The 8089-nt window shown below is 39.5% G+C and overlaps 1 pseudogene across 1 annotated transcript; it reads left to right on the forward strand.

The window, feature by feature from the left end:
- The first annotated feature begins 1056 nt into the window (after positions 1–1056).
- LOC143585619 (uncharacterized) lies at positions 1057–3991 on the forward strand (annotated as a pseudogene). Its single transcript, XR_013144569.1, has 2 exons — positions 1057–1425; positions 2209–3991. The product of XR_013144569.1 is annotated as an uncharacterized LOC143585619 (transcript).
- Positions 3992–8089: the final 4098 nt, after the last annotated feature.

Here is an 8089-nt window from a genome sequence, read left to right on the forward strand (position 1 = left end):
GAAAACCAAAAAACCGAACCGAAACCGAATTAACCGAAAGAACCGAACCAAAACATTATCCGACGGTTTTTTTTTTGTTTTTTTGAAAAACCGAAATTTCGGTTTCGGTTCGGTTATTCATTTCTAAAAAACCAAAAAAAACCGAACCAGCATATTAACCGAACCGAACCGTATTGCTTCAGGATCCACTAGAATATTTAATTTGTTTAGCCCAACTTTGGTTCACAAGTCTTTGTTTAACATATACCAAGTGTGGCCCATTAGGTTTAACAAAGTTCGTTTAGCCCAACCGAACCGAACTTATGTTTAAATAAATGGGTCCAAGGGTCAATCTAAAGCCCAAAGTATAACAAAAAAAACCCGAAAATAACCGAACCGGAACCGAACCGAATCCAAAAAACCGAAAAACCGAAACCGATCGGTTTGTATATTTGAAAAAACCGATATTTCGGTTTCGGTTTCGGTTTCACCTAAAAACCAAACCGAACCAAACCGTGCGCCGCCCTATTAGGAAGTCTACATGGCTATATATTAACCACCTCTTAACTCCTATGACTGCCAACTCATGTAATGTCTATATATAACTTTATATTAGATGATTAATATATTGTCTAATCCAAACCCAAATAACTAAGACCATAAAGTTCCACTGTCAGGCATTATGCGATATGTGGCGCCCAGTCAGAGTTATGGCTTTATATAAAAACGGGTGTAGTCATAAAGCCCCACACCCGGGCATTATGCGCCACGTGACGCCTACACTTTTTTGTTTTTTTTTACAATGCAATTAAACAAAAAACTTTTTATATATAAAATACTACTAAATCTCAATCACAATCACAAAACACAAACACCATCTATTTCCACCTAGATCTCAATCACAAAACACAAACACTCCCACTAATCCTCCTCATCTGCCTAAACAAACCGCCACCGTCAAGTATGCATCTTCTAATAACCAAAATATATCCTGTAAGCAAAATCCAAATAACTAACAACCAAAATATCATAAAAAATTCTACACACACAAAGACACACTCTCTCTCTTTACAACTGATGACCGCCAAATCCGGCGCCGGAATACAAAGCACTTCTGTCCATCAAATCCAAAATCTCCAACGACCCGCAGCCGTCTCCGAAATGACCGGGCTCCGGCATGAACTATTTCTCCGGAGCTATTCCGCCGGAGTACGGCCGGCTTCCTGCTTTTGAATACTTGGCTGTCTCCGGCAACGAGCTCACCGGGGCTATCCCGCCGGAACTTGGAAACATAACCAGCCTTACAACACTTACTCTGGCGGTATTCCGCCGGAAATCGGTAACTTGTCTAACCTCCCCCGAATCGATGCCGCCAACTGCGGCCTCACCGGTGAAGTCCCGCCTGAAATCGGAAAACTTCAAAACCTTGACACCTTGTTCCTTCAGGTAGTTATTATATATTTTATTTTATTTTATTAAGTGGGTGTTTGGGAGTAGGGCTGTTCACGAACCGAACCGAACGCAGACATGCTCATACTTGGTTTGGTTTGAAGCCGAGCGGCTTGGTTCGGTTTGGTTTTGCTTGATTTCGTACAAAGTTTCCAATTTTAAATTTCTAGAACTTCAAAATATCATTAACTCAAGACCTTTGAACTCTAAATTATCTAAACTTTCACCTTTAAAATGTATAAAACTCAAAGTTAACAACAAAACATATATAAAACGAGCGACTATGGTTTAAAATTGAACTTTGAATTCAACACAAAAGAGGGAAATTTTAATAACTTTAAAAAATAGTATACTTTTATATATATATACATATAGTTTATATATAAAACTAATAAATAAAAAATAATTCGAGCAAAACGAACCGAACCAAACCGAGTGAGGCTTTGCTCGTGCTTGGATTGTTTTTAAACCGAACCGAGTTCCAAAAAACCGAGCCTAAATCGAACGAGCATTTTTCGAGCAATTTTAGAGCGAACGACGAACGAGCGGCGAGCAGTTTGGACAGCCCTATTTGGGAGTGCTTTTCTTATTTGCTTTTTGGAAGGGTAAAATGTTCAAAATGTCCCTCCAAAAGCAACTAAAAGCACCAAGTTGAAGCTTTTAGGTGCTTTTGGAGGGGCATTTTGCCCCTCCAAGAAGCAAAAAATAAAAGCACTCCCAAACATGCCCTAATTTAATTTAATAATGATTAGTTGCATCGTGTCTTGCATTCTAATTCAGGTTAACTCGCTCACTGGATCTTTAACTAATGAGCTTGGAGGCTTAAAGAGTCTGTTATCAATGGACCTGTCGAATAACATCTTCACAGGGGAGATACTAGACTCGTTCCGGAACCTCAAGAACCTCACGTTACTGAACCTGTTCCGGAACAAGCTTCACGGGTCGATACCGGAATTCATCAGTGAGTTACCGAGGCTAGAGGTGTTGCAGCTGTGGGAAAACAACTTCACAGGCAGCATTCCACAAACTCTTGGCCAAAACGGAAACCTGCACTTTCTGGATCTATCTTCCAACAAACTCACGGGCTCGCTTCCGCCTAATCTCTGCAATGGTAATAAGCTCCAAACGATTATCACGTTAGGCAACTTCTTATTCGGTCCGATACCAGAGTCTCTTGGGGAATGCAAGTCGCTGAATCGGATGCGAATGGGCGAGAACTTCCTCAATGGTTCGATTCCCAAGGGGCTTTTCAGTTTACCGCATCTCTCACAGGTCGAGCTGCAAAACAACTTCCTCTCGAGCGAGCTCCCCGTGACCGATTCGGTTTCGGTCAATCTTGGTCAGCTCAGTTTGTCTAACAACCGGTTAACCGGTCCGTTGCCTGCTACCATCAGCAAGTTTTCGGGCGTGCAGAAGCTTTTACTCGATGGAAACATGTTCTCGGGCAGCATTCCTGGCGAAATCGGAAAGCTTCAGCAGCTGTCTAAAATCAATTTCAGTCACAACAACTTATCCGGCAGAATCACGCCGGAGATCAGCCAGTGTAAGCTTCTCACATACGTGGATCTCAGCCGGAACCAGCTCTCGGGCGAGATCCCTACCGCCATAACCGACATGCACATCTTGAACTACTTAAAATCTTTCGCGCAACGATTTGGTAGGCAACATTCCGGCATCGATAGCGTCAATGCAAAGCTTAACATCGGTTGACTTCTCTTACAACAACCTTTCGGGTCTAGTCCCAGGCACCGGACAGTTCAGTTACTTTAACTACACATCCTTTTTGGGCAACTCTGGTCTTTGCGGACCTTATTTTGGACCGTGTAAAGACGGAGTCGCAAACGGGACCCACCAACCACATTCGAAAGGACTCTTGGCTTCCGTGAAGCTCCTCCTTGTTATTGGCCTCCTGTTATGCTCAATTGCGTTTGCCGTCGCAGCGATAATTAAAGCACGGTCGATAAAGAATGCAAACAAAGCGCGTGCGTGGAAGCTAACTGCATTCCAGTGGTTGGACTTCACGTGCGACGACGTGCTAGATAGTTTAAAAGAAGATAATATTATCGGAAAGGGCGGGGCCGGAATAGTGTACAAAGGCGTGATGCCAAATAATGAGACTGTGGCGGTTAAACGACTCCCAGCTATGAGCCGTGGCTCGAATCATGACCACGGGTTCAATGCCGAGATTCAAACGTTGGGACGGATTAGACATCGGCATATTGTGAGATTGTTAGGGTTTTGTTCAAACCATGAGACTAATTTGTTGGTTTATGAGTATATGCCTAATGGAAGTTTAGGTGAAATGCTTCATGGGAAGAAAGGAGGGCATTTGCATTGGGATACGCGTTATAAGATCGCGGTTGAAGCCGCGAAGGGGCTTTGTTACTTGCACCATGATTGCTCGCCTTTGATTCTGCACCGCGCTGTTAAATCAAACAACATACTTTTGGACTTTGACTTTGAAGCTCACGTTGCAGATTTCGGACTTGCTTCCGGTGCTTCCGAATGCATGTCTGCCATTGCTGGCTCTTATGGCTACATAGCTCCAGGTATGAATGAATGAATTGCCTTACAATTTATAGACTTTTTTTTTAATAATAATAATAATATTTATAGACGTTACTAGGAAACCTTAATAAACCCAATCTGATATACATTCCAATACAATAATTATCATTCTTACATTTCTAATCTAATATTAATATGCATTTGATTATGATTATTATTCTTACATTTATCTTATTATTGGTTTAATTAAATTTGAAACTTCTGAATGCCATTGCAGAATATGCTTATAATCATCAGCTGCCCGAAAACCTTCGTTTCCATTATTATCTTCACCCTCATCCTCATCTTCAGTCGGAACTCTCGATCAAACATCATCAATATTTATCCGAACTCGGCGGTTGGGGTTATTATTTGGAGCGGATGGTCCGGCTTGGTCAAAGTTGAGGTTTAAGTTTCGGTTAAGGTTTCGGTTTCGGTTTTGATTTCGGGTTCTGGAGGCACGAGCTGAGTTGTTTTGGTTATTCTGGTTATTGAAGTTTGGTGGGTCGGGTATGTTGTCTGGGTGAAACATGTTGGTTTGTGGAAGTGGATCTTGGTTTTGGTTATTGTTCTGGTTCTGGTTTTCGTTTTCGTTTTGGTTCTTTTTGTTCTTGCAACTCTGAGTTTCTGTTTTGTACTCGGTTCTGCCGAGCTAACCTCTAAATTTCGGGCTCGTAAACTAACGGAGACTATCGGCCCGAATGGCGGGTGCGCATAAACCTGTAATCTGCACAACTAACACAACCCGCGTAAAATGAAAAAATACAAATAAAATAAAGTAAAATAAAATTTACACTAAAAACTAAAAATTAAATTAAACACGAAAATCAAATAACACGAAAAACAAAAAGCGCACTAACTCCCCGGCAACGGCGCGATTTTGATGATCGTCGTTCAAGTCAATCAAAAACCTAATTATTCTAAATAGTTAGAGCAAGTAGGGTATAGTATCACAAGAAGTATGTGATCAATGAATTCGTGTAACAGATTTACTATTATGAAGTGACTGGTTTTTAGTGCTGATCACACACGCAATTTTTAGTAAATGTAGAGAACTAAGCAATGAACAAGTAAACGAATTTCAAACAGTTAACAAAGCAAATCACACCCGGGAATTCAAGTAAGCAACCAACAGTTATCTCATGCAACCTAACAAATTAATTATTAACGATTAACTGAAAACTGATCAATCAGACAAAACCTTAGACATCAACAATTACTTTACACACGGCACTAGTTATCAAACAGTCCTTGCCAGTATGACTCAGTTAAGGGCAATTGTATGTTTTATCGTATTTAATCTAACCAAACAGTTATATGGTTAATTATCTAGCAACTGGTAACATATCGTTCAGACCAACGGAAACCTAAACCGACCTAACACACAGAAATACCAAACATCAATAATCATATATCAATCATCAATAATAATACGCAAGTTTTATTAATCACATGAGAAAAACTGTAAAGATTACAAACTATACATCCCGGGTGCGATTATAGGAGATTAGCCGAGCCGCGACATCATTAAATCATCAGTATAGATGATATGGATCATAGATATGGTCTTGACACGAGCTAGGATAGTGGATCGCTTATTGGAACTACTGGAAATCGCCTCTATTCTTCAAAAATGGAGTTAGGGTTTTATCTTGATGAAAAAGATGTTATAAACCAAAAATCTCGTCTGCACACCGCGATGGGTCTTCAATGGTCAATCGCGTACCGCGATTGACCAAAAAGTCAACATTAAATTACTACTCATCGCGGTACGCGATGGGTACTTCAGCAGGCCCATCGCGTACCGCGATGGGACCCTGTCACAGCAATCTTCAATTATTTCATCGATTTGCGTGCTGGACATCCCGGGTCTTCATTCCGTGTCACAACAGGTCCATATTGAATACTTTAATGCATGTGACCTGAAATCCAATAATACACGTATGAAGTATCGATAGTTCTATAATAAACAGTTAAAACTAAATAATAAACGAACTAAAACATATACAAATTAACCGACCATCACACCCCCACACTTATCTTTTGCTTGCCCTCAAGCAAAACTCTAAAGCAAACATCGACCTCCATCATAGGTATGTAATTATCGCCATTAATACTAATAAGGTTTAAGGTCATACCCAGTTTTCCAGACTGACACTGTTTTTAGATTGACATCTCACAAATACGATTAAATGCTATATTAAAAATAATAGATCCGCCCAGACAGGTGTACTTTGTTTCCGGTTAAGGCACACATGCTCATACCACTCATAATATAACATCTCTCCTCTCGGTTTAATATATGGACTAGCAAAAGATGTGCCAGTATCGCTTTGCTCTCAGCATCACTCATAAGTACATATTAATCAATCAAGCTACTTTGGCACAAATGCAAATCAAGAGGTCTTTAAAAGGGTTGTAACGGGGCCAGGTGTAAGGGTATGGAAGGGAAATATTTAAGTAGCTCAAACGATCCGACCCGGCTTATTACAAAACATCTAAATAAACGAAACTACTATACAACTAACTGACTGATTATATACATCTAACCAAGCAAACTAACAACATACTGCTTTCATAAATATTTTTTTTAACATAAACGAACTTTATGGACTACAGAATACATAACTGAATATAAACAGACATCCTTTTTTTAAGTATAAAAACGTGATGCTTAACAATGAGATAAATACAAATACAAAACAAATACAATTACAATCACAATTACAAATACAAATAACCCTAGTAAGCCGGATCGTCTCGTAACATAATGTCGGGGTTAAACAAACGAAAAATAAGTCCAAGAAATGTTTTCTAAGGGACCCAACCCCCGCCCCTCACATAAACCATCCTCATATGTATAATGTATGAGGCCCCAACCCCCCCAGTACCCACATTCACGCTCATCCAGACGAGGCTTAACCTAGTTGCCTCTATCACTTTTGCATTTTGCCAACTGTGATCCCGTAATCCATGAACATCAGTGAAAGTACTCAAATGACATGTGTGTACTATATATTATATGTGTATTATATATATATTTGGGTCAACTCACACACGTACCAGAGGAATAGGGTTGACGATATAAACATGTGTACCTGTCCCCATGACTCGTTATCCCCGCCTAAACGACCCCATTTTCAACTTCTCGTTATAAAACATTTGTGAGTAAGACTAATGAGACGCTGAAAAACCAACCATGACCAGAAACTCATGACTTGACATTAATGGCAATAATTAAAAGTTAACAACTTTGGTTTGTGAACACTCTTCGAGGTACTATCGGGCTAAAATTTTTCAAATTTCCCTCATCCCCACACTTGAGGTTTACATTGTCCTCAGTGTAAGAACACTTAACATTGTCCTCAAAGTTAAAAATGATAAAACAATTAATGAACATCTGAGGGACGGGGTTGAAATTGAGTTTTTGACTATTAAGCAATTTTAAAATTTCGGGGCTCATGTGTGGCGGTTCTACTAACAATTATACAATTACACCTTTAGCGTTTAAAATAATAACAAAATTAAATTATGAAACTAAAATCACCTGATATCAACGTGACTGGAGAAGGACCAGTCGGCTCGTGAACTCTCATAACACTCGTATACTCTCATTTCATCCAATTACCAAACTGACAATCGAACATGCAAAATCTCGAGACGTGTAGAAGCAAGCTTCTCACAAGTGTAAAACATAGGTCTTTTAAGAGTTATGAAAATGAATTTTTGTTTATTTTATTAAAACAATTACCGAGCCAAATTAAGTCGTTTCATAAGAAATTCTGTTAAATTAGTTAAAAACGTAAAAAGACCTAACTCACTTTCGTAGGAATCACGATTGCATTTAGCGTATGCAACAAGCCCTGTAAACCCCCCGGTAGCCCGGGAGGACGAGTAGGGTCTCGTGAGGGTTTATAGTGAACTACACTTACAAAGTTCGGTTACAACATAATATACACGTACCTGGATTAACCACAGCAAAGTGAACATGAAAGCACTCTGGGTCTTGTAGTGCGGTATCCCCACACTTAGCTTTTGCTATGATGGTACGCTTGAAATACAATTAATAATATAAAGAATACAAATTAAAAAAAAATATATATATATATACAAA

The sequence above is a fragment of the Bidens hawaiensis genome, unplaced genomic scaffold (assembly GCF_021521415.1).
Source record: "Bidens hawaiensis isolate Kalapana, Puna unplaced genomic scaffold, B.hawaiensis_p1.1 tig00033913_1, whole genome shotgun sequence".
NCBI lineage: Eukaryota > Viridiplantae > Streptophyta > Magnoliopsida > Asterales > Asteraceae > Bidens > Bidens hawaiensis.